The following is a 25,682-nucleotide window of genomic DNA, read 5'->3' as shown; positions in this document are numbered from 1 at the left end:
AGAGAGGAGATGTCCTCCATTGCTCAAATCCTGCTAACAGAATAAATAAAAATGAAGTGTACGAAAATGGCCCCCCCCCCCTTTAAGATCTATTACAGAAAAAATTAAGTGATAATCTTGAAGGAAAAACAACGTTGGAGGAGTACTGAAACTGAAGACTTTACTGTGTGAGATCAAGAGTGAATGAAAAGAAAATTGAGTTTTCAATGAGTGTAGACAGTTCTTTTAAGGACATCATACTTAGAAGTCATGGCTGAGAATGTTGTAATTTTTCTTCTTCCAGTCATGGAAAATAATAGACAATTAATTTCAAATTTTATAATAACAGGTGTATGTCTTCAAATTTTACATAACAATTATATATTTTAAAAGTTATAAAATTATACACATGTGGCATTAAAAATGTCAGACTGAGGTGTTAAATTCTTAAAAACTATAGAACTAAAGTCACCTTAAACAAGTTCTAGATTCCATAAGCTGAATATCACACTTTGTTCATCGCTTATACATAAAGACCAAGAAACACTAAACGTTTCAAGGAGAGTATTTCTTTCTGGCTTGATAAAAATCAGCCAAAATCTAGAACAGTTGATACTCATCAAATATACAAAGAATTGATCACAGTCAAACTACTGAGTTCTATTAACAGGAATAAAGTGGCAGAAATGCAGAAAATAGTCTTAATGTTATAAATGAAATTTTTAAAAATTATATGAAGTCACTGTGGAAAAATGTGGTGTGCTGAATACTGAAATATATCCTTTTCTAAAAGGAAGGATAATGTCACACATGCAGGACACTTTTATGAATAAGAGTTATTTGCATTAGCAGCACCTTCCTTTTAGCACAAGGTCAGCACATTAACACCTGTGGGCCAAATCCCACTGCAGCCTGTTTTTGTAAGTCCAAGTATCTTGGAACCCAGCCACGCTTATTCACTCTACAGTTCACAGAGTCAATTAGCTGGGTGTGATGTTGCACACCTATGGTCCCAGCTAGCAGAGAGGCTGAGGTGGGAGGATCACTAGAGCCCAGAAAGTTGAGGCTGCAGTGAGCCATGATCACAAAACCGCACTCCAGCCTGGGCAACAGAGACCCTGTCTCAAAATTATATATACAGTCTGCAAAGCCTAAATATTTACTAACTGACTCTTTGCAGAAAAATCTGACCAAATCCTGGTTTAGTAGATGAAAGATCCTTTGATACATTTTTAATAAAAGTTTTACCCAATATACTGAAATGTTTATATTAAATATAGATCCCCATACAATCCCTTGGCAATATTCAGATTGAAGATCCAATATTTCAGCACTCAGGCCGCACTGACAACAAAAATTTAATAACTAGCAATCAAGGTACAGTGTCAATGGAGCATGCAGCTTCCATTTGCAACACAGCAGATATTACACAGAATTCTAACAAAATTATCTTAAGATGTGTTATCAAAGTAAAGGTTTTAAATACATTTTAATTGTGAAATAATCCGTATACTCTAGATCTAACCTCATTTGTAAAAAATGGTTCCATACTACATTATTTTCTGGGAATGAAAATTGAGCTATTTCCTATTGGTAAGGGATTTACTTTTAGTAATGATAAATTCCTACTGATAAGGATCCATCTTTTGATATAATGATGCTGTAATAAATGTTCTTATACGTAAGTATATACGTAACAAATCTATACAAGTATCCTTAACATATATATATATCCTTACTATGTTATATATGTGTGTGTGAATATGCTACTCAATTAATGTTCGAAATGCATTTACCAACAGTGTATGACATGTCTTTTTCAATGAGACCATTTCCTTTGCAGCAACACAGATGGAGCTGGCGGCCACTATTCAAACAAACTAATGCAAAAACAGAAAATCAAATGCCACATATTCTTAATGATTTAGTGGAAACTAAACAATGAGAACTCATGGACACAAAGAGGAGAAAAACAGGCAAAAGGGTCTACTTGAGGGTGGAGCATGGCTGGAGGGAGACGACCAAAAAACTACCTTTTGGGTATTTTGCTTATTATGTGGCTGATGAAATAATCTGTAGCCCAAACTTCCATGATACAGTTTACCTATATAACAAACTGCACATGTACCTTTGAAGCTAAAATAAAAGTTCACTAAAACGTAAAGAAATTCCCCTCACATTTGCCAATACTCGTTATTTTTTCAAATAAATTAATGACTGGAAAAAATGGTAACTCATTTTTTGCTGATTTTCATTTTTCTGATTACCAGGCAAGGCTGAATATCCTAGGAAAAATATAAAAATTTTTAATCATGAATATTAGCCCAAATTAGGATGTTTGACAGCATATGGCTGTCTCCTATTAAATGTTGCCATAGGCTTACCTGTGATACTCTTCATTCTCAGTGTCAGGAAATTGCTGACTTTCAGGTGTTCCTGCTCTTGCTTTGTGGAATTAATCCATCATCACCATTGCCAGCAGTGGCATCATTAGTCAGGTTTTCTGGTAATCCCATATTATTACTTCCGTGCTTCTTCATGTCTTCTTCAGCCTTGAGTGGAAGTTTGATATTAAGGATATTAAGGATATTCACTTTATTGAATAAAAAGAACCTTTTTAATTGATTTTATCAATTGACTCAGTTTGTCATTATTGTAGTCATTAAAAATATTTCACACTTAAGTTTGATCATATATACAGAACAATTACCCTCTAATTTTAAGATGTAATTATCATATCATTGTAAAGTTTGCTTCATTTCTGTTTGACTGAATAAAATAGAATTTTTCAAAATTCAAAAAGGGCCCTCCTTCATTTTGTGCTTTTATTCCCAACGACTCTTCAGAATCTTATATATATATTTATCCCATTTGACTCGTGGGAACACACAAATAAAAAGACAAAGATGCAAAATGTGTCTTCTTCTGTCTTTACCACCTAGATCTCACATTAAGCAGTCAGATTTAGAGGATGAGACACTGTGGGGCTTCAGGAATAGAAAGGAAGATTGCCCTTTTCTGCACTGAGATATTCTTCTCCCCCACTGCCTTTGATCATTTTTTTTCATTTGGTCCCTGGGATATCAAAAACATGATGGTTCTCACTGAAACATGGGAACCAAAGTTCGCCACAACACAAGGAGCAGAGTGAAACTGCTGAGGTACAAGCGTGGATGCCCAGAAAATAAGATGCTCCCCAAATTTCACATTCCATAGCCATACAATTTTCTAGCTGGAAGATACACAGAATAAGAAATTATCTTCTTTAGCCACATTAACTATTGATAATCAGACTAAAACCAAGAAAGATAAAATGATTGATCCAAAGCTCCTAAAGTCACATGACCTAGCACTTTACGGCACCATTCAGGATTATTCCATAATAATGAAAGAATATCTCTGGGGTTTGTATCTCTTTAAAACTCAATCTACAGAATTCTTTCTGAGTTAAATATTAAATTTTTCACTGATGATTTATGCTACTTACATGATAGGATCATGTATGCCTATACTTACAACACTTTATTAAACAACATAATGTAAAAATCTAATTCAACAGAAACATTTGAATATAATGGTATACCTCTCTATCACAATCCTTGTTTATTTCTGGTTCTTGAGACATTTCCTGCAAATGAAAAATATAGAAGGTTAATTTGCTTGTTGTAATTCTGTGATGTTTCCTCTTTTGGAATGCGTGTTTTAAAAATAATTTTCTTTTAAGTAATCAAGTATAGACAATGAAAAATTAGAAAATAATTAAAATTAAAATTTAACTGTTAAAATAAATAATTAATTAAAATTAAAAATTAACTTTTTAATCTACGTTCAGCTACTGCCACATCACTGGCTTCTGACTAACATGACAAAAATAATTCACCTTAGCCAACTGGAGAAGATAAACATGAACCAGCAAACTTAACTTTGTCACCATTTGTTTGGACTCCACTTAATTTGTTACGTGTTAAATCTGCCAAAAATGCATCAGCGGATGATTTGTAGTGTTGCAAAGTCTTCCTCACTTGAAAAGAGTTTACCTCACCAAACCCTAACCAGTGAGCCTCTACAGATTACTAACTGGATTGTAGGCATGCTTTCAATTATTAGGAGCTGAAATCAACACCAAACAGAAAGAAATGCAAATTCTTAAATTTTAATTGAAATTATATGTTGTAATACGATAGTGTTATGTATCTAGTTTATCTGCTTAAGTCCAGTTCTAATATATTCTAATGTGTACTAATGACAGTGGATAAAAATTTTAATAATCTGTACTGATTTTCTGCAACTGCAGTAAGTTCAAATGTTATTGTGTTTCTGCACTAACACCAAAGGTCCCATTCTGCAAGATACGATTCTTGTAATAGGCATTTGGGTTGCTTTTATGACCTGGTTCCCTCCCTGAAGAGAAACGCTGAGGTCAATGAGAGATCACAAGGCAGAATATATCTTTCACCTTGCTATCAGTGACTGCAATATAAAACTGCAGATTTTCAATCACTGGCCATGATTACTCTTCAACCACGAATCCAGCTCAGGGACCATCAGTGTTACATTGTTCATAATTCTATTGCTTAATAATATAATCCAATAATTGATGTTACTTTCTTTATCATGTCAGGGTGTTGTAAGAATAAAAGAACAAAGTTCTGGAATTTCTTTTGCCTCTATTACAAAAGGAAAGATTACCTATAAGCTAATCAAAAAGGCAGATAAGAATATTTTAAATAAGAATATTGTAAAATAAGAGTACTTTAAAGTTTATAGTGGTTATGTTTTTTAAGTTAAGTTTCAAATGCTAACTTAGAATCTATTGATTCTTCTGTTAATGAGATTGCTGAATTTATTAAATTTTATGAATCTATTAAAAAGTTCTTAGAAAAAAGAATCTATTGATTCTCAAAACCTAGTCTGAAAGATAATTTCATTTGGACTGCCTAATATTATTAAAGCAAAGAAAACAACATTAAATCAAACATTTAAATGTAAAATTTTCCATGCCTCTGGCTGGCTATTTTCACTGCCTTTAAGCCTTTGTGATTCTTCCTCTGATGTCAGCTTTAAGTCTTGTTCTGTTGAGAAACCCATATATTCAGTTAAAATGAACCACTTAGAACAGTTAAAAACTATTGCATTTATAAAAATAGATTTAAGACAACATTTTATTTTACCTTATAAATTGAGTGTTTAGTGTTTCATGAAATAGTTACTTAGGAAATCACTCTCTAAGACTTCAACAAACCACTTGGGGAGACGCCTGATGAGATTCACTCACAAATTCATCCACCCAACATAAATGAACAAAACCACCAGAAACACAACTTTAAAATACAGTAGAAACATATAAGGTAACACAGTATGTTGTTCTCCACATCCTAATCATGAAGCAGTAAATGTAATGGAAAGGAAATTTAGTTTTAAAGAGAAACAAGTTTTCCTGCACTTAGCTACTCTGACTTTAAGGATAGTAACAGGCAGGGCCCAGGTAAGGTCGTGTTGACCCTGTCCAAGAAGCCAGAGCCCACAGGTATGGGTCCAGACATCCCAGAGCAAGGTTCAGAAAACAAATTCCTTTATCGTCTCCCCTTCCCCTCAGCATTTACTCATAGCTATTTGTACAAATGCATATATTTTGCAAGTTCCTCTTTTCCTTCAATGTAGTTGCAAAGTCACAAGCTATGCTGAGGTTGCAAAACTGTCACTATATGATTAACTGCCTTTGTTCTGCTTCTGTAAGCTTGCCTTTATAAGCTAGGCTCTGTCTTTGTTCAGGACTCAGCATTTGGATGCAAATCCACTGAACCGGTGTGCACCTAAATAAAATCCTGTTTCACCCACTGGGTCTCTCCTGCCTCCTGTTTTCTGCAACAATAGTACCTTATAAATGATTTCCAAAACTACTACTGACACCTTTATTAGTGCACAATGTCTTCCTAATATCTAAAATGTTTCCTCTACTATTCTGACAAATTTATTTTTCTTTTCTTTTTTTTTTTCTTCTTCTTTTTTTTTTTTTTTTTTTTTTTGAGCCAAGGTCTTTCTCTGTCACCAGGCTGGAGTGCAGTGGCACAATCTCAGCTCACTGCAACCTCTGACTCCCTGGTTCAAGTGATTCTCCTGTCTCAGTCTCCCAAGAAGCTGGGATTACAGGCATGCACCATTATGCCCAGCTAATTTTCATATTTGTAGTAGAGATGGTGTTTCATGATTGGCCGGGATGTTCCTGATCTTTTGACCTTGTGATCCACCTCCTCCAGCCCCCCAAAATGCTGGGATTACAGTTGTGAGACACAACAACTGGCCTTATTTTCATCTTTTAAAACAATGATATGTGAAGTCTTCCTTGATTCTGCATGTCTTTCCCCAGATAAAAAGGTACCTCCTTCTTGAGGCTGCCTTCTGAATTCACTGATTTTTCTACCGAATCTTTACCACCTGAACTGTACATTATTCCCCCACATGTCTGTCCCCTCTGCTCCAAGACTGCAGAGAACAGTCTTGCACATCATCTTTGTAAAAACAGTCTTTATTTTACTCAGAAATTTCTTATTGAGTCCTGCTACATACATGCTAGGCATTAGGGTTTAAAAACAATGAAAATAAAGCATATCAGGGATGGCTTTTCTAGAACACATGCCCAAGCACAGACTGAAATATTGAGGCTAGGCAGATTAAAAGCGCAGTAGAGGGAAGGAAAGGGTAACAGCATTCCACACAGCAGCAAGAGCAGGAGTGAGGCCTGAAAGAGTGAACGAGTGAGTAGGACATTACCAGCAGCTCAGTAATGCCAGAGAAAGGGCGCACAGGGAAAAGGGCTAAAGATGGAGAGTGGGGCAGAAGTCAGATTATGAAACCTGATGTGTAATTTTAAGATGCTTGGACATTAATGTTCAAGAGTGATCCCTGGTCCTATCTGCATTTAGAAAAATATCATTTTAATGCCAAAACCAATATTCCTAGTGAGCCAATAGTCATTAAGACAAGGTGACAGATAGCTCTTGTGGACACAGCTGAGATGTTACTATGTAGCAAATTCTCAATAATTCTCATGAGCACTTGGAAAGTCAATTCTATAATAAGTCAAAGAAATTATAATCAATCACTTAATATTTGGTTTGGGAAGGTGCTTTCTAAAGTTATAGTGCATACGAATATAATTCATAGTTGTGAATTCAGAGATGTGACAATAAAGCAATGAAACTACACTGTGTTTGAGTCAGTAATCTTCAGATTTCTATCTCGTCTTCCTACCCGGTCTGTAAATTCTAAGTATAATCTTGGTACTCACTCTCAAGTTTACGTTAAATACTAGCCTATAAAAAAACACTCTTTCTCTTACTTCTTTTTGTTATTTATATGTTGCTGTTTTTAAAGGAAGAACACAAAAATGTCCCACTGAAGGGATTCTGTTTGGTTGCAGGCTACAAGAGGGGAAAAACAGAAAGCATATTTTGCAGAAAATAGTATTTTAGAAATCAGAACTATGACATGAAGTCAAGCAGGGCACTCTAGGACTGAATTTGCTGTGCTTCTTTAATACACTCCTTGCTCTCTTTCTTTTCTGGCAGCCGTGACTCACACAGGTCATGGAGACTATCATTCCCTAAGAGGAACACAATTCTGATATTCATCTTTATCTATTAAGTTCACCTATCCCAATTCTGTGTTCTGTGGATGCTGACTTTCGGTCACTGATGGTGATACACATGGGCATTTTCATCAACTTTCAGATTCTTTGATCTTTGATAAGTCTTGTTACTGAGAGTCAAAGTAGTAGGATGTGAGTTATAAATGCTGGTTATCCAATTACCTACTCAAAATATACTACATGAATATTCCATTAAACATGCATAGGAAAAAAATGGTCATTTCTGCTGACCTGCAGCTCTTTGCTCTTCTGTATTCACCAGAAAATTTCCTACTCCTTCCTCATGTCCAGGTTAAATACTAGTGTACGACCTGGAAACCTGTAAATCATCTGACATTTCTCTCGGTCCCCCAAGCCTTTCTCATTCAATTATCACTAAATCATATGGACTATACCTCTCTTCTGCCTCTGCTTTATATTCCCACTGCCACTGGGAACATAAACTTTACAAAATGGCTTCTATTTAAAAGAAAACCGTCAACTACTAATGTTAGTTCTTACATGAAAAAATTAAGCAAAACAAATAAAAAGGCATAACACCATAAAAACAAAGACCAACATATTAAAATGAGTAACTGAGATTCCTAACTTTATTCCACCATGGATGGGTAAAAACCTTATAATACATTGATACTAGTCCAAGGATGTGTGACGGAAACTATAGCTGACTATTGCAAAAGCTTCCTTTGTCTCCTGGTTTCTTTCCATGGTAACCTTCCACCAATCCCAGGAAACTATAGGCCACAGTCCAAATTAAATCTGCCTTATGGCTTGTAAATAAAGTTTTATAGGAGCTCAGTCATGCCTGTTTGCTTACATAGAATCATGGTGGCTTTCACTCTACAACAGCAGACAACAGCAGGGTAAGTAGTTATAACAGAGACCACATAGTCTAAAATATTTCCCACCTGGTCCTTTACAGGAAAAGCTTGCTAACCCATTTTACACCATAACCAGAATGCCTTAATACTCAAATTTAATCTTGTGACTCCCCTGCTCCCATATCTCCAATGAGCCCCTGCAGCAAACCTTGTCGACTCCCTACCAATAGCCATTCCTTATTCTTTCTTGCAGAAGAAACACAAGTCTATTGGGATGTTTATTATCCGAATCTCCCTCCTCAGCCTCAGAAAGAGAAACGTTAATTCTAAGCTAATCACATATTTGCATTCCCAGTGCCTGGTTTGGGAATGAGCAGGTAGTGTAACACAGCCAATGAAATGTTACAGGAAGCCCCTTGTGTGTTTCTAAGTTTTCTCCCTGTTTAGAAAACACAGGTGAAGAAAAGAAGCCCTTGAGATGTTGTGTTGTGAGAACAAGATGTTTGGAGCTGTTGCAGATTACCCAACCATGAAAGGAGACATGAATAAAACACTGTCCACAGCACAGAAAGAGGGACAAGAGGGATCCCTAGGATATCACTGAACAAACAAAACAACTCTGGTTCCTACTGTTTTCACCACTGCTCATCAGTATTTGCAGTCCAAAGCATTCTACCTGGTAAACTTCCCATGGCCCACAGGATAAAACCTACTCATTTCTGTAGTATTAAAAAGTCTGTCATAAACTTGCCTTAGCTAAGTATTCACCTCATTCCCAACCTCTGGTATCTCACACTTTTGGTGCTAGCAAAAGTGAACTGCTCAGAAACCCTGCAAAGTTCACTCAAGCATCTTGTCTTTTGCACTTGCTGCCCTTCCTGCCAAACAGGCAATCTCCTTAGATGTTCCTTCTGGCCAACACACAATCTTGTTGCATGTTCCTTCTGTCAAACATTATTCTTCTGCTTCTTTACCTAGAAAAATTCTTCTCACTCTGCATGCTTCCCTTGAATCATACCTACTTTTTTTTTTTTTTTTTTTTACCAAAACTTTCATTCCTCATCACATATGTCTGGCACATAATCAATATATAATAAATTATAAGCTTCCAGTGGGCATCTAGCACACAGTAAGAACTGAATAAAGTAGTGAAATAAAAAAATAATGACAATGATAATAACAAGCTCCTGTCTGTATTTTTAATTGTGTTCTGTTGCATTAGAAAAATGGTTAGTATCTAAAAGACATTTGATAGTTATTTGTTAAGTGAAGTGAAAACATAAATGGAAATATTTTCTTTGTAAATTCTATTGAAAAAGCACAGAAATGAAATAGAGACAGCTCTATTATGAGCACCTTAAGAATCAAAACTACATCTGCTCCATCTTTATCTCCTGCAACTTGTAAAACCAAACTTATAAAAGTTCTTTGATAAATTGATGGCTAAATTAAAGGTGTCCTCATACCGTTTGGGTTATACAATGTATTAGGTGTCCACAACCAGGTAGCATACTAGCATTTTTGTTATTGTGAAACATTTTTCTAATTTTATTATAATCTCCTGAGCCAAGAGTTGAGAAATTTGTATATTTATTATGACAATCTTTTGGCAAATGGTAGCAGAGCATTTGTTCTAACAAAATTGCTGTTATCATGACAACTAACCAACAGGTAGAAGAGCACATCTTGGTCCAACAAAGTAAATGTGTCTCTTTCCAACTTCAAATGAGGAGGAATGAAGTCAGTAATAGTGAGACCTTGTTGGGACAAGCATATGTAACATAACTTTGCTTCAGCATTCTTTTGAGATCAAAAATTCCTTACTTTTACTTTTTTATCTATGGTAGGACCACCCAGAGCAGGGGTCCTCAACTCCCATGCTACAGACTGGTAGCAGTCCATGGATTATTATGAACCACACCACACAGGAAGAGGTGAGCAGTAAGCAAACCAGGGAAGCTTCACCTGTACTTACGGCCAACCAATAATAATGGCTCATATTATTGCCTGAACTCTGCCCCTTCCTAGATCAGTGATAGCACTAGATACTCATTGGAGCATGAACCCTGTTGTGAACTGCCCACCCGAGGGATCTAGGTTGTGTGCTTCATATGAGAATCTAATGCCTGATGATCTGTCACTGTCTCATGTTGCCCCCAGATGAGACCATCTAGTTGCAGAAAAACAAGCTCAGAGCTTCCACAGATTCTACATGATGGTAAGTTGTATAATTATTTCATTATATATTACAATGTAATAATAATATAAATAAAGTAGCACAATAAATGTAACATGACTAAATAATCCTGAAACTATCCCCACCTTCCCCCAGCCCATAGAAAGACTGTCTTCCACAAAACTGGTCCCTGGTACCAAAAAGATCGGGGACAACTGACCTAAAGTAATTCACTATCACAAGTGTTACCTGGATTGCTGTTTTCAGAAGAGATTTTTAGCATCTGTTTTTCTTTGTAGTCAGAAAGTAATTGGCAAATTCTATGTATAAAAATGTAATAAACCAAATTACTATTTTAATACTGATGTAAAACACTTACCAAATATAAAATTCTTAGAGTATTTCAAACAATATCATAATATCAGAACTTAACAGTATTATCCCATCCACTTATGAGTACATTCTACAAACTTCTCTTGAAGCTTCTAAGTAAAGAAGACAAAAATGTAGGGTGAAATGCTCATAAATTGAGAGCAGTGTGACCCAGTAAATTAGCTTGCATTAGCATGACATAATAGAAAGTGTTCCAACTCTGCTTAAGTCCTAGCTCCATAATGAACAGCTGCTATTTGTTCTTGGATGACTTGCTTATCTTCTTCAACACAGTGAGGACTTTACTGCCTTCTTTCACTAGGTTGTTACAAAGATTTAACAAGATAACATTTTTTAAATGCTCAGAGAAATAGTAAAGCAAAGGAATAATCTGTTCCTAAACATTATAACTAAAATTATCTTGGAATCCCAAATAAAACCCAATGCATATTTTGTTCATAGGTTCTAATATGCAAATGTTATAGTTTTCAGCAAATGTTATTAAGTCTTAATTTTGCTTCTTAGTTTTCCTGCTCCTTAGGGCTTATAATTCTGGGCATCTCAACTACGTCTTAGTTTGTAACTAAATTTACTCATAAATATCTCATTAAAGTAGATAATGTGAGTGTCCACTATTACGGAGTTGACCAATCACACCAAGGGCAGAAAAACCAATGGATGTTAAGACCTGGCTTGGACCAGTGATCCTTCTCTACCGACTCCAACTCTGAGCCAGCGGATGTTTCGTAGGATAATGGTTTATATTGATGTTCAATTCCAGCTGACATGGAGACCAAAACTCTACCTATATGTTTTTTAGTTTCCATGAAGAAGTTGTAAGTTGACATTCTCTAATTTTTGACATACACACTAGGAACATATTTTGCACCAAACACATTATTCAGCTCTGAATCACCCTCATAGACCATCTTACATGACTATTTTTTTAGTGCAAATCACAATTTCAATTTTTTGGTGGCACCCATGTTTTGCTTTGATTCACACTGTTTCCTTAGAGCTAGTCAGCAAATAGTCAAATGACCTTCCAGTGACTGACCAAACTATGGAATGCTTCAAAAATTTGTGCTGCTTCCTTATGCAGAAGCCATGCTAATTTTCTCTGTATTGTTCCCATTTTAGGATAAGTGCTGCTGAAGCAAGCACAAAGCCCTACTTTTACACATGATTAGTGATGAGTCATGCACAGGGCTTGGTTCTGTTAAGTCCAACTAACCTACTTGAGATTCTGAGAATTCTCTTCAATGGCTCCCTGTGAGGTAGAATTTGAAAATATTTTAAAATCTTGAGTTACAGATGAAGTAGCTTGGACGATTTTCATTATCATGTAAAAGAGATCACTCAAGGGCCGACCACAACTGGGAGCCACTGCTCGGAGAAGGTTCATATGGGACTTTCTACTGCCTAAGGTTCTATAGAGAATATAAAGGTGCCTCATAGTACAGATCTGATAGCAAAGAAGAAGAAACAAACACTGATCTCTTTCTGTCACATTATTTGAACCCCTCTGACCCTTTAGAACAAGCCCAATTAATATCTGCCAGAGAAAAGACCAACAACGGCCTCAAAGGATCTCGTACCATGAAGGTCTCAGCTAATTCTTGGCTAAGATGTGGTTTCCACATTAGGTTCTGAATATGGGGGCAAGTGTCAAATTGCTCACTTTGTCTGCAGATCAAGTCAGGATGCCCAGCTGACAGAGCAGGGTGCTGGTGCTTTGGGAACAATGGCTGAGCATAGAAGCATAGATATGGGAACTTCAAGACTTGAGGGATCTGAATCAGTAAGGGCATCTTGGTGTCAAAGGTCAACCATTACCAGGCAACAGGACCAGTTTGAGTGGCAACAACGCAGCAACAGAAACAAGGGAAACATCAGAATGACTGGAATGTCCTTTTTATTCTCCTCCTTCTGACTTGATAAAAGGGACTGTCTTCCTTGGATTTAGTGAATCCCTTCAGTTATTGAAAAATTCAAGGAGTATGTAGGAAATAGTCTCCAGAAGACAGTACAAGGTTTTCTGTTAAGCTGGACATTTCAAGACCCAAATAACTAATCAGAAAAATCAAAGATATGACACTGTTTTTTAATCCCATCCATAGGTGTTATACTTGGATGAAATGAACAATGTTGGGATCTCTAAGTATCAAGGTCTTTTTTTTTTTTTTTTTTTTTTTTTTGAGAGGGAGTCTCGCGGCTGTCCCCGGGCTGGAGTGTAGTGGCCGGATCTCAGCTCACTGCAAGCTCCGCCTCCCGGGTTTACGCCATTCTCCTGCCTCAGCCTCCCGAGTAGCTGGGACTACAGGCGCCCTCCACCTCGCCCGGCTATTTTTTTGTATTTTTTAGTAGAGACGGGATTTCACTGCGTTAGCCAGGATGGTCTCGATCTCCTGACCTCGTGATCCGCCCGTCTCGGCCTCCCAAAGTGCTGGGATTACAGGCTTGAGCCACCGTGCCCGGCAGTATCAAGGTCTTAAAAGTCCTGAGATAAAGAATCCTGTATCCATTGGTACTTCTAAATTGTCTTGCTTTTTTTCCGATTTCTGGCTGATGCAGGGACTAACTGACTGCCACTCTAAAACTAGCTGAACAGGCACTATGACATCTCACCTGATATGTAAGATGCTATTGTTATAATTATTTTAAACCTCAATTTAGCATTAACTCGCCTTTTAATGTAAACACTTACACATTATGATGACTAGAAACAGCATAGTCTCTGGCCGTCTGTCCAGATAGATCTTTAGAAGAGACATCAATATTTTGCTCGAGTAGAAGGCTGACTATACTTGCTGATCCACAACGTACAGCAAGTATGAGAGCATTTCTAAAATGACAGAGATCATTTCTCCCTTAGGAACTGTAATAAACTTATTTTAAAAGCTAATTTGATATACTTTATCAACTTAACATCTTGCCTGTCCATGCAGAATTAAAGATTTACATGCACTAAAACACACAAGCACTTGGGTGCTTAAGTGTTCATCTTTGTAAAATACCAACAAGGTTTAAAGGAAGGGACAACAAGGAAACCTCTTATCTCGGTGAGGTATTGGAAAGTAGAAGACATTAATTTAAAGTCTTTCAATGGGCAAGAAACAATGCTAGGGCCACTTATCTGAAGTGGACAAAGTTATAAGTGAAGATTTCCTTACAGCTTCCCTAGACTGATATGCTGTAATAGAAAATCAGCTAGAGGGTAAGATAAGTAAGAGCTCTCTGCTTGCTGAAAGCAGTAATATTAATAATAATGGTAAGAATAGTCATAAGAGTTTCAGTTAATGATGCCAATAAGCATGTGCTAGGCACTGAATTAAATGCCATATATATCTTCCTTACTTATGCACAATCAATTTGAAGGATATATTCTCCTACTTTTCATATATGACAACACATTTGGTGGTAAATAAGATTCCCAAGGTCACACACTTACCAAGTAAGAAAGCTAGGGATTAAACCCAGTCTTGTGTGAATCCAAAGCCTAGCTCTTTTCTCTTTATCACCCACCTACGGCTTGCCTTCATTAAAGGAAAAGTGTATCCACTTAAAACTATCTTCACTCCCTCTCTCCATACCAATTAAAAATAAAACCATCAAAATACACTGGAAATAAAAAAGGAAAAGCTGTTGGACCCACAGTATGTGGGAATAGCAATTAATTGTCAAGTAGGGATAAGCTAACATTAATATTCTTCAAACAAGGCAACTTAAAGCAGAGTCATTGAATAGAAAAAAGGATTTTCAACTCCTATTTATGTTTCATGCAGCATATTTAGCAGAAAAGCATATAAGACACAGAGGTTAAAAACTACTAGAAAAGGTTAAGAAGTTCAATACTGGGTCATAAAGTAAACTAAAAGCTAAAGTTCACATTTCATAAAATTAACATGAAATCCCTTTAGCTAACATAATATCATCTAACCAAAAACATCATACAACAAATAACATCAGTCAATACAATAAGAGAAGATGAATCCTACTAAAACTGTTCTTCATGTTGCCCAGTCCAAATAATTGTTTTTCTACTTAACTGATTTGTGTTGATACTCATCACTATGTCCCAATAAGTATAATTTAATCTTACTAATTTATTATTTATGACTTGAGTGACTGCTATCAATCTCGAACAACACACAGATTAAAAGAAATAACTATACCTTCCACATCTGTCACGTGCACTTAAATTAGCTTTTTTCTTGATTAAAAATTTCACCACTTGCTGTTTTTGTCCATGTACGCCAAGCAAAAGTGGTGTGAGGCCATGCTGTAAAACAATATAAAACAAAAACAATATGTAATTCAAAAAATTACGTATTTCTCAGCTGAACTGGAAACTTTATATAAGATCCCATGGACTTACACTCATAGAAAGTAAATCAAATGTAGCTGCTTCCATCTCACTCTTCTGTGCTTTCCCACATGCTGCTGCTTCCCTTGGAAACACCCCTTCGCTGCCTGACCACATCAACTCTGATCATCTCAAAAACTCACTTTCAACATTTACTGCTTCTAAGACTCTTTGCTTCTAACCCAGCATTTGGCATGGCACTTTTGGATGATGATTTTTTTTCCATTTAAACAAAGAGCTTCTTGAGGGCAGGGGATGTATCTTTTATCTCTATATTATCCAACCCTAAGACAAAATTCTTGTGTATAAAGCAAGAATTTGAATGTAAAATATTTCTTTAGTTTCACATGTTTTACCAAAAGTTCAAGCTCCAATGTGCAATAAAAATTGCTATTAATACTCCTACTGCCCATTTGAAGAATTTTTCCATTCATTCATTTAAAATCTATTTGTATTTACTTTTTCCAGATTGTTAACTAAATCATCAGTTCATAGGATTACTGAAACTAACAGAATTCCCGTCTGTATTCTTAATAACTCCATGGTTTTTAGTGTTTAAACCTGCCATCTTGATTATGTCAAAGCTCTGCAAACATAAGAGACATAATGGATAGTCCACAATACAGCTTCAGTTGATTAAAAAAAAGGTTTAGAATTTGCTACAATTCTAATTGAGAAAACTCTGCTCTTAACAATGACTTACTGACCTAAGCACTTGAATATCTGAACAAAGAGACACAAAATCCTGAGAGGGCCATTCTCTACTTAATGAAAGACTACTCACTGCAAATTTCTAAAGACCTTCTGAATGGCAGGGAATAACTGAAGGTATAAAGGAAAAGATATTATTCCGTAAGCTGATAGTGCCAATAATATTCATTTTAATGTCTCATCCACATATAAAAGTCAGACTTGGCCAGGAATGGGGCTCACACCTGTAATCCTAGCATTTTTGGAGGCTGAGGTGGGTGATTCACTTGAGCCCAGGAGTTCAAGGTCAGCCTGAAAAACATGGCATTAACCTCGTCTCTACTAAAAAACAAACAAACAAACACAAAACAACAACAACAAAAAAAAACTGAGATTGGAGAACACCTGAGCTTGGGGAGGTCAAGGCTGTGGTAAGCTGTGATCACACCACTGCACTACAGCCTGGGGAACAGATTGAGACCCCATCTCAAAAACAAACCAAAAAAAAGTTAGATTAATGTTATTGGAAAGGAAAGATTTAAAGGAATTAGCACATATCCAACTCCAACTCTTCTAGAAATATCTTAAGTTTCTGAGACATAAGAATTTACATATTACACTTATGTATTCATGGTTCTTGAAGCAGAAGTGTATCCAGATTTTGAGAAATTTGTTGTTGTTGTTGTTGTTGTTGTTGTTGTTGTTAGAGACAGGGTCTCAGTATGTTGACCAGGCTAGACTCGAACTCCTGAGCTCAAGCAATCCTCCCACCTCAGACTCCCCAGCAGCTGGGACTACAGCCATGCAACACCATGCCTGGCTTCAAGGAAACATTTTTAAATGTACATATTAGACTTACTCTATCAAAATCTTCAGGGGAAAGCCTAGACTTGTGGATTATTTAAAAATTTTCCTGAGGTAACTGGAATGCACAACTCTAGCTGGAAGCTAGTGCAATAGATGATTACTTCAGTCTCAGCGCTCATCCACATAACCAATTCCCTTTATCATTTGAGGATTTGGCCAAAAAGAGGAAAGAGTAGGAGAGAGACTCATTTGCTGAAAACATCACATAATTTTCCCCGGTAAGAGTAGAACAAGGTCTAGTAAACTCAAAATCCAACCTGATCTTGTTCCTTATAAGCCCCTTATCACCCACCTTCCCATCAAGATATTCTAGAGTTGAAAGCAGAGTTGAGACTCCAATTGGCCATTTTTACCAGAATAGGACACTAAGTCAGTTAATTACTTGTCGTTCCCTCTGCTCAAGTGTTTCCCACTACATTACCACCTATTCACTGCCATCTGGATCCTCAGAGGCTTCCTGAAATTGATCTCTAAGCAGTTTACAACCCACTAACTCCCTCTCCCAAACTGAAAACTGTCATTCTCTAAAATTGAAAAGAACCTTGTCTCACCATACAAAGGAAACAAATGAATGATCAACAGCAACACACACACACACGTGCAGAGACACACACACACACAGAAAACCTCTTCATGGTCTTTCCCTCCATTACCTAATTTCCAAATTGGTCTTGATATTTCTGATTGCTGTCTTTTTCCCTTTCCGCTTCTGCCTCATGTGCAATCAGAAATATCTTAAGACTTGTCACTGAGAAAAAGACTTGTCACTGAGAAATCCATCACCTCATATCTATTACTGTTTTTTGTTTTGTTTTTTTTTGGGGGGGGAACTTGCCAAAGGGGCAGGGTTACTATTCACTGAACTGTGTTTGAGTTTTCTTGGAGTTTTAATGTAAAACCTATTTCCAGGGCAAATTTTGTCATTTTACATTTATTAGGGGAAAAAAAACCTGGCATGAAAAAAAACAAAGTATTACCTTTTACAAATTCAGTGTTTTTTAAAAAAACATAAACCACAGAGCATTAAAAAAAAAACTGTACCCTCGAATGCTTCTTTAAAAGTAACAATATTTAAAATAAAGTCTTAGATAATTAACTCATTTCAAAATATTTTCATTCAGGTTATGCTTGAGCTTCCAAATATGGAAAACTGGCCCTTACCCAGGTCAACGTTAAAATGAATGCCTGGCCCTTACCCAGATCAATGTTAAAATGAATGCATTTTAGTATTTTGAAGATGAAATTGGTAGACCTATACCTTGTTTTTTGATTCAATATCAGCACCGTATAAGAGCAGTGCTTTCGCCATTAATTTATCTTCATTGTAGATAGCATAGTGTAGAGCAGTATTTCCATACTCATCTGGAATATTTGGATCAGTGCCATGTTCCAGCAACATTAATGCACATTCATCTTCTTGGCATTGTACAGCCTGTCAGTATTAGACCAAAAATAAATTATAAGTCCTGAGAATTAAAAAACTAACATTCCACAGCTTTCACCAACTAGTTCCATTTAAATGAGAAAACTCATTTTTATGCTATGTATTGAAATCAAAGCCATCTCATGCTGATATAGTTGACTACTGCATACCTTGATCAGAGCTGTCCTCTTTTTGTTGTCAAGGACATCAAGTTGACATCGTCTGTCCAGCAGGAGTTTTACTATTTCTGAATTCCCATTGGCAGAGGCCAGATGTAGAGCAGTCCTATGAGAGTGAGAAAACTTTTTAGGAAATTGTAGTGCACTATCTACAGCTACATCAATGATTCATGCAATAGCAAACACAGAATAGCCTGCTATTACTATGCCTTCAAAACAAACTTAATTTCCCTTTGAAGAAAGCACACTACTTATTACCTCATGACTCACTGTATGAATGAAAGAGCAGCCTATTTGAATAGGAAGAGCAGAGCCCTTGAATGGCATTCAACGTGGGCTGGAATCCTACTTGAAGCTCTGATGCTTCCCAGCTGTTGCTTACCTTCTTTGGCTCTCAATTTCCTCATCAATAAAATGGGAATGAAAAGAGTCGATTTCTCAGAGGAAACCACAGTATTGCTTAAATAAGACTCTACACGAAAGATATAGAATAGTTCCTAACACAAATAACAGCTCAGTAATTGTAAGATATTATAATTTTTACTAATACCACTAAAGACAACATTTGAATTCAGTGAGATGATACAATTATACCTACACTTTCAGGTATGTTTTAAAGATTACAGGTAACGATGTATTTTAGTGATTCTAAGATGATCATTGTCTCTATGTTTCACCATTTCTCACACTGAAATACCACTTATAATTCATGATTTACTATAACTATAATTGGCAGCATTTAAATAATTCTCTTATTGAGACATACAATAATGGGGCATCATACAATCCCTGGTGCCTTACATTAAGTAGAATATGTTACAATATAACACGTCTGGGGCGGTTCCAGTCAGATGACTAGCATTTAGATAAATTTTAGTTCTTAAAAGAAGTATGGAATAAGAGGGCTGAGGTGAAAACACAAACAAATTTCTAAAATAATCTATTTCTTACTTTGGTTTTCAAAAACTTTAAGCCAAAGAAAGCTTGAAATTCAAATGAATGGCATGGGCTCATTTTTATCAATACTTAGATTTATACAATGTATGTACATTAGATATTTCCAATCATTCATATTAGGATTTAAGACTGTTATAATTCTTCTCCTTTTAAAATGAATTTATGAAACTATTTGTGGGGCTTTTTTTCAACATTTACTTTCAGGGGTACAGGTGCAGGATGTGCAGGTTTGTTACATAGGTAAAAACGTGTCAAGGGGGTTGGTTGTACAAATTATTTCATTACCTAGGTGTTAAGCCCAGTACCCATTAGTTCTATTTCCTGCTTCTTTCCCTCCTCCCACCCTCCACCCTCTGATAGGCCCCAGTGTGTGTCGCTTCCCTCTAGGTGTCTGTGTGTTCTCATCATTTAGCTCCCACCTATAAGTGAGACCGTGCGGTATTTGGTTTTCTGTTCCCGTATTAGTTTGCTAAGGGTAATGGCCTTCAACACCATCCATGTCCCTGCAAAGGACATGCTCTCGTTTTTTCTTTTATGACTGCATAGTATTCCATGCTGTTTGTGTACCACATTTTAGTTCTTAAAAGTACTAAAACAGTCTTTACCCAAGACTTATACATTTTCAGAAGGGTAGTTGAGGGTTATCTTTTACTGTTGTCTACCTTCAGAAATGCTTTTGTTTGAAAGGAGGGAAGAAAAGTTTCAATTGAGATTACCTCCTAATGCCCCAATTTTAAATCTCTCAACTTGCTCAGGCCCAGCAGGTAAATATGAAGTTTTCAAAGACGGAGGATCCTGAGAGATGGTAGAATATGCCTTCCACATAATAGGTGTCTGGCTTATGTTTGATGACTAAACGGATTGAAAGAATGCATAAACACAGCTTGGGAGTTCAATATTTTTAAAGAATGCTCCTGTTGAGTAGAGCAATACATTTACAATAGTAATGGTCATTTATATTTGCTATTTTAGTTTTCATAAATATATAACTAAAATAAAATAATTAATTCATACCTTTTACACATGTTTATATATATAATGAAAAGATAATTTTCTAATAAAATGTATATACAATAAAATCTACAGGAACAGGTAAACAGAAACCCTCTACTTCTCAAGAGGGTAAAAGTTCACAGAAGATAGCTATCCACAGAAATAAAAATAAATAATAAAATGTGAGAAATTATTTGTATCTATGCAAGTAGCACATTCCTTCTCTTCCCAAGGATTATTTCATTACTAGTGAAATTTAACTAAAACTTTTCAGATATTCATTGCAGAAATCACAGATAAGAGAAAGGGAAGAACTTCACTTACAAATCCCCAGAAATAAGTTTGATTATGTTTTCTACATGTTTTCAAGTAACACAAGAGCAGATTCTGTTTGTGTAGGTGTATAACAAACTGATTTTTTCCTCACTTGATATAGCAAAGCACATCTTTGCACGACAACATATCTCTGTATCTACTGACACCTTCAATGGTTACATGTTATTCCATCCTATGGATGCACTGAAATTTTTTCATAAAATCTTTATGTGAGCTCTTCTTAATACACTGCTATTTTAAGCAATACTAAGAAAAACATATGTCTCTATTTCATATAGATATTTCAGTATAATAGAGTTGATAGGTAAAAGGCATACACATTTTTAACATGTGGTTCTTATCATCAAAGTGTGTTAGAAAAGTTGCAGCAGCTTAAACTTTCAGCAACTACATAAGTACCACTGTTCTTCACCCTCACAAACTTTGTGGATAGAAGACAGTATTTCATTCCTTTATTTATTTATTTTTATTATTAATTAGTTTATTTATTTTTGAGATGAAGTCTCATTCCATCATCCAGGCTGGAGTGTAGTGGTGCAATCTCAGTTCACTGCAACCTCCACCTCCCTGGTTCAAGCAATTCTCCTGCCTCAGCCTCCTGAGTAGCTGGGATTACAGGTGCATGCCACCATGCCTGGCTAATTTTTTGTATTTTTTAGTAGAGACGGGGTTTCACCATGCTGGCCAGGCTAGTCTCAAATTCTTGACCTCGTTATCCACCTGCCTTGGCCTCCCAAAGTGCTGGGATTACAGGCGTGAGCCACCGCGGCCGGCCTTTCATTCCTCTTCTAACTTCAATAGAAAACAGTATTTCATTCCTCTTCTAACTTAAATTCCTTCTCTTACCAGGAACACTACGTTTTCCTATGTGCACAGGTCACTGGTAGATATGCAAAAAAGTACCTTGCCCAATCTTAAATTGAGCTTATTTTATTATATCTGCATGTATATGCTTGGTTCAGTGGCTCAGGCTTGTAATCTCAGCACTTTGGGAGGCTGAGGCGGGTAGATCACAAGGATAGGAGTTCAAGACCAACCTGGCCAAGATGGTGAAATTCTGCCTCTATTGAAAATACAAAAAATTAGCCGGGTGTGGTGGCGGGCACCTGTAATCCTAGCTACTCAATAGGCTGAGGCAGAGAATTGCTCGAACCCGGGAGGCGGAGGTTGTAGTGAGCTGATATTGCGCCACTGAACTCCAGCCTGGGCAACAGAGTGAGATTCTGTCCCAGAAAAATAAATAAATAAATAAATAAATAAATAAATAAATAAATAGTTGCATATATAAATAGGCTTTTGTGTTTTCTTCTGGTATTTTTCTCCTTTTGTATATTTAAAAATTTTAATCTATACTCCAGGAACTTACTTTTGTGACATAAAAATCTAGCTAGTTTTCTCCAAACAGCATGCATTTCATTTATTAATGATTAATCTTGCTTTATCAATATGAAACATCGCCATTATCAAGTGCTAAATTCTTACATATATTTGGGTATTTCTGGATTTCCTATTCTGTTCTATTCATTGATATTTTTTCAGTTGTTAGTAAACAATTTGTGGAAATAGCACATTCACATTTTGATATCTGGAAAAGCAAGTCTTTTTCCATTCTGTTACAAAAAATTAACTTATTACAGCAATAAAATACAGGATGTGCAGTATAAAAATGCTAAAACTTTGCTATTTTTATTTGGCTTACGTAAAAGTGATAAACACAGAAAAAGCTCACATCTTAAGAAAAACGAATCTTCCTATTCAAGGACACAAACCATCTTCCCATTTCAGTTTCCTTGTAAGGTTCCTCAGTAAAGGACATATTTACATAGGGTACATTGATATCAAATCCATATTGGATTTTATTTGAAAAATATTTAGCCCAGAAGTTGATATATTATGGGACTTAGTTCTCAATATACACCTTTCTATAATGTATAGAACATTGTTTTAAAATGTGTACATTAAAAATAATCTGCTGCATCGACTTGATTTTGCGAGTTAAGTCACTTTCATACAGTCTATTAGTGTTCTATAAGGGAAATTATAATCGGATAGGAAATCAGCTAAAGTTTTGTTTCTGTGTTGTTGTTCATAAAGGGCCTGTGCCCTGACCTCTCTGAGGTTTCCACACCCAGGGCGGTGTGGGGCCTGCGGAGGAAGAGAAAGCCAGGACCCCGATCCCTCCAGGAGGGTATGCCCCCATCATCCCCCCACGTCCCGCCTCCTCCCAGCCCAGGCCCGGTTACCTCTTTTGTTTGTCCGTCATGTTCACGTCAGTGTCCCTGAGCATGACGATGAGATCCTTTCTGGGGACTTTACCCCACCAGGCAGCTCTGTGGAGCTTGTCCAGATCTTCTCCACGGACGTGGTACCTGGGCTCCATGAAGGCGCTGTCGTCGTAGTCTTCCCAAGCTTCCATGTTGCTCTCCCCGCGCCCCTTGCAGCTGGGGACGTGGTACCTGGGCTCCATGAAGGCGCTGTCGTGGTAGTCTTCCCAAGCTTCCACGTTGCTCTCCCCGCGCCCCTTGCAGCTGGGGACGTGGTACCTGGGCTCCATGAAGGCGCTGTCGTGGTAGTCTTCCCAAGCTTCCACGTTGCTCTCCCCGCGCCCCTTGCAGCTGGGGACGTGGTACCTGGGCTCCATGAAGGCGCTGTCGTGGTAGTCTTCCCAAGCTTCCACGTTGCTCTCCCCGCGCCCCTTGCAGCTGGGGACGTGGTACCTGGGCTCCATGAAGGCGCTGTCGTGGTAGTCTTCCCAAGCTTCCACGTTGCTCTCCCCGCGCCCCTTGCAGCGGGGGACGTGGTACCTGGGCTCCATGAAGGCGCTGTCGTCGTAGTCTTCCCAAGCTTCCACCTTGCTCTCCCCGCGCCCCTTGCAGCGGGGGAAGCAGTGGCAGCACCACTTGGCCATCTTGCTCCTAAGTGTCTTCATAGCAGAGGCATGGTGGTCCCCAGAAGTGCCCACGTTGCTCTTGCCGCTCCTCCTGCAGCAGGGGAAGCAGTGGCAGCACCACTTGGCCATCTTGCTTCTATGTGTCTTCATAGCGGAGTCGTCCTGGTCTCCAGAAGCACCCACGTTGCTCTCGCCGCTCGCCCTGCAGCAGGGGAAGCAGTGGTGGCACCACTTGCCCATCTTGCTCCTGAGACCAAATGGCTTCTTCACAGCGGAGGCAGCGGATATTGAAGAAACCTCAGCCACCATCTGCTTTGAACAGCCAGGGGAGGCCGGTAGTCGCGAGCACATCGCGTCTACCAACCAGTATCACCAACTAGCAGGAAATTCTGGGTTTCCGATCTGTTTGAAGAGAAAGGTCAATCCCAGCCAAAACCTGCCAACCCCAGCAGGGGAGCCCACCCCACCCCACCCGGGAAAACCCACACCCAGCCGGGGAAAGCCCACGCCCACCCGGGGTGATCCCACGCCCCCCCCCCCCCAGGAAGGGCCAACCCCCGCCCCGCCCCGCCCAAAGGAAACACCCAACCCAGCCAAGGGAATGCCAAGCCCAGCAGCGAAAAGGTCAAGCCCAGCAAAGGAACGCGATGGAGGAAACGTCAATCCAAGCGAGAAACACCGGGCAAAGCGATTAACGCCGAGCCAAGCGAGGAACGCCAAGCCAAGCCAGGAACGCAGAGCCAGGCCTAGCCGTTACAGGCAAGCCAAGCCGTTACGCGGGTGCGCGTGCGGTGTGCGCGCCTCAGGCGGCGTCATTGCACGTGGCACAGACAGTGGCCAATGTGTGCAACCTGTGCATAAGTCTTGGTGCCACGAATATCAGTGACAGCCTTGCGTTCCCGGCAAACTTCGTGGGAATTGGCCGAGCCTTCAGGCTATGGAGGAGAGGCCTCTGCTTGGAAAAAGCCTCTTGAAGCAGGACAGGGGCTAGAGCGCCTGGAACTGGAGGATGCTGACAGGCTCCTCTGAGGAAAGCCCGCAAGAGACTCGTGGCGGTGCTGTTGCCGGTGGCCACGGCTGCCGCTCAGAGCTCGGGCTTCTTTCTTATATTTGTTTTGGTTTTATTTTGCTACTATTTTCTACTTTCTTGATGTGATAGCTGAAGTTTTATTTGAGAAATTTCTACTTTTCCGTCATACACATTTAGTGAAACACATTTTCCTGCCAGCACTGGCTTTACCTGTGTTGAATCAAGTGTGATATGTCGTATTTTTATTCAGTTTAATATATTTAATAGTTTCCCTTGAGACGTTTCCCTTAGGAGTGTGCTTGCTGTTTAGCGCTATTCACAATAGCAAAGACATGGAATCAATCCAAATGTCCATCAATGATAGACTGGATGAAGAAAATGTGGTACACATACAACATGGAATACTATGCAGCCATAAAAAAAGAATGAGATCATGTCCTTTGCAGGGACATGGATGGAACAGGAAGCCATTATCCTCAGGAAACTAATGCAGAAACAGAAAGCGAAACACCTAATGTTCTCACTTATAAGTAGGACCTGAACAATGAGAACACATGGACACAGGGAAGGAAACAACACACAATGGGGCCCCTGGATGGGGGCGGGAGAGGGAGAGAATCAGGAAAAATAGTTAATGCATGCTGGGTTTAATGCCAAGGCAATGGGTTGATATGTATAGCAAACCACCATGGCACAAATTTACCTGTGTAACAAACCTGCACATCCTGCACATGTACCCCAGAACTTAAAATAAAATAAATAAAAATGTAAAAAAGAAAAAAACCAACAAAACTAAAATGTGTGCTGTTTATCTTTCAAGTATTTAAGATTTTGCTGTTATCTTACTTTTTTATTTTGAATTGGATGCCATTTTGGCTGGAGGATACATTCTACATGATTTCAGTTCTTTTAAAACTCTAATGTTTGTTAAAATGCAGGACACAGACCATCTTGG

The 25,682-nt window shown here is 38.0% G+C and overlaps 1 non-coding gene and 1 pseudogene across 2 annotated transcripts in view; both read right to left on the bottom strand.

Annotated features, from left to right (window-relative positions):
• LOC126929266 (POTE ankyrin domain family member G-like) overlaps positions 1-24,102 on the bottom strand; it is a 114,288-nt pseudogene extending 90,186 nt beyond the window's left edge. The window contains exons 1-9 of the transcript XR_007717118.1: positions 23,051-24,102; positions 18,513-18,627; positions 18,178-18,351; positions 15,172-15,278; positions 13,704-13,841; positions 10,874-10,944; positions 4,981-5,051; positions 3,563-3,607; positions 2,364-2,531 (exon numbers count right to left, since the gene is read on the bottom strand). The product of XR_007717118.1 is annotated as a POTE ankyrin domain family member G-like (transcript). The remainder of the gene's footprint in view (positions 1-2,363; positions 2,532-3,562; positions 3,608-4,980; positions 5,052-10,873; positions 10,945-13,703; positions 13,842-15,171; positions 15,279-18,177; positions 18,352-18,512; positions 18,628-23,050) is intronic.
• Positions 12,054-12,160, bottom strand: LOC126929873 (U6 spliceosomal RNA). The gene has a single exon (XR_007717312.1). It is a non-coding gene; the product is annotated as a U6 spliceosomal RNA (small nuclear RNA).
• Positions 24,103-25,682: the final 1,580 nt, after the last annotated feature.

This window comes from Macaca thibetana, chromosome 10 (assembly GCF_024542745.1).
Source record: "Macaca thibetana thibetana isolate TM-01 chromosome 10, ASM2454274v1, whole genome shotgun sequence".
Taxonomy (NCBI): Eukaryota; Metazoa; Chordata; class Mammalia; order Primates; family Cercopithecidae; genus Macaca; species Macaca thibetana.
This window is presented reverse-complemented; position numbering and strand designations above follow the sequence as displayed.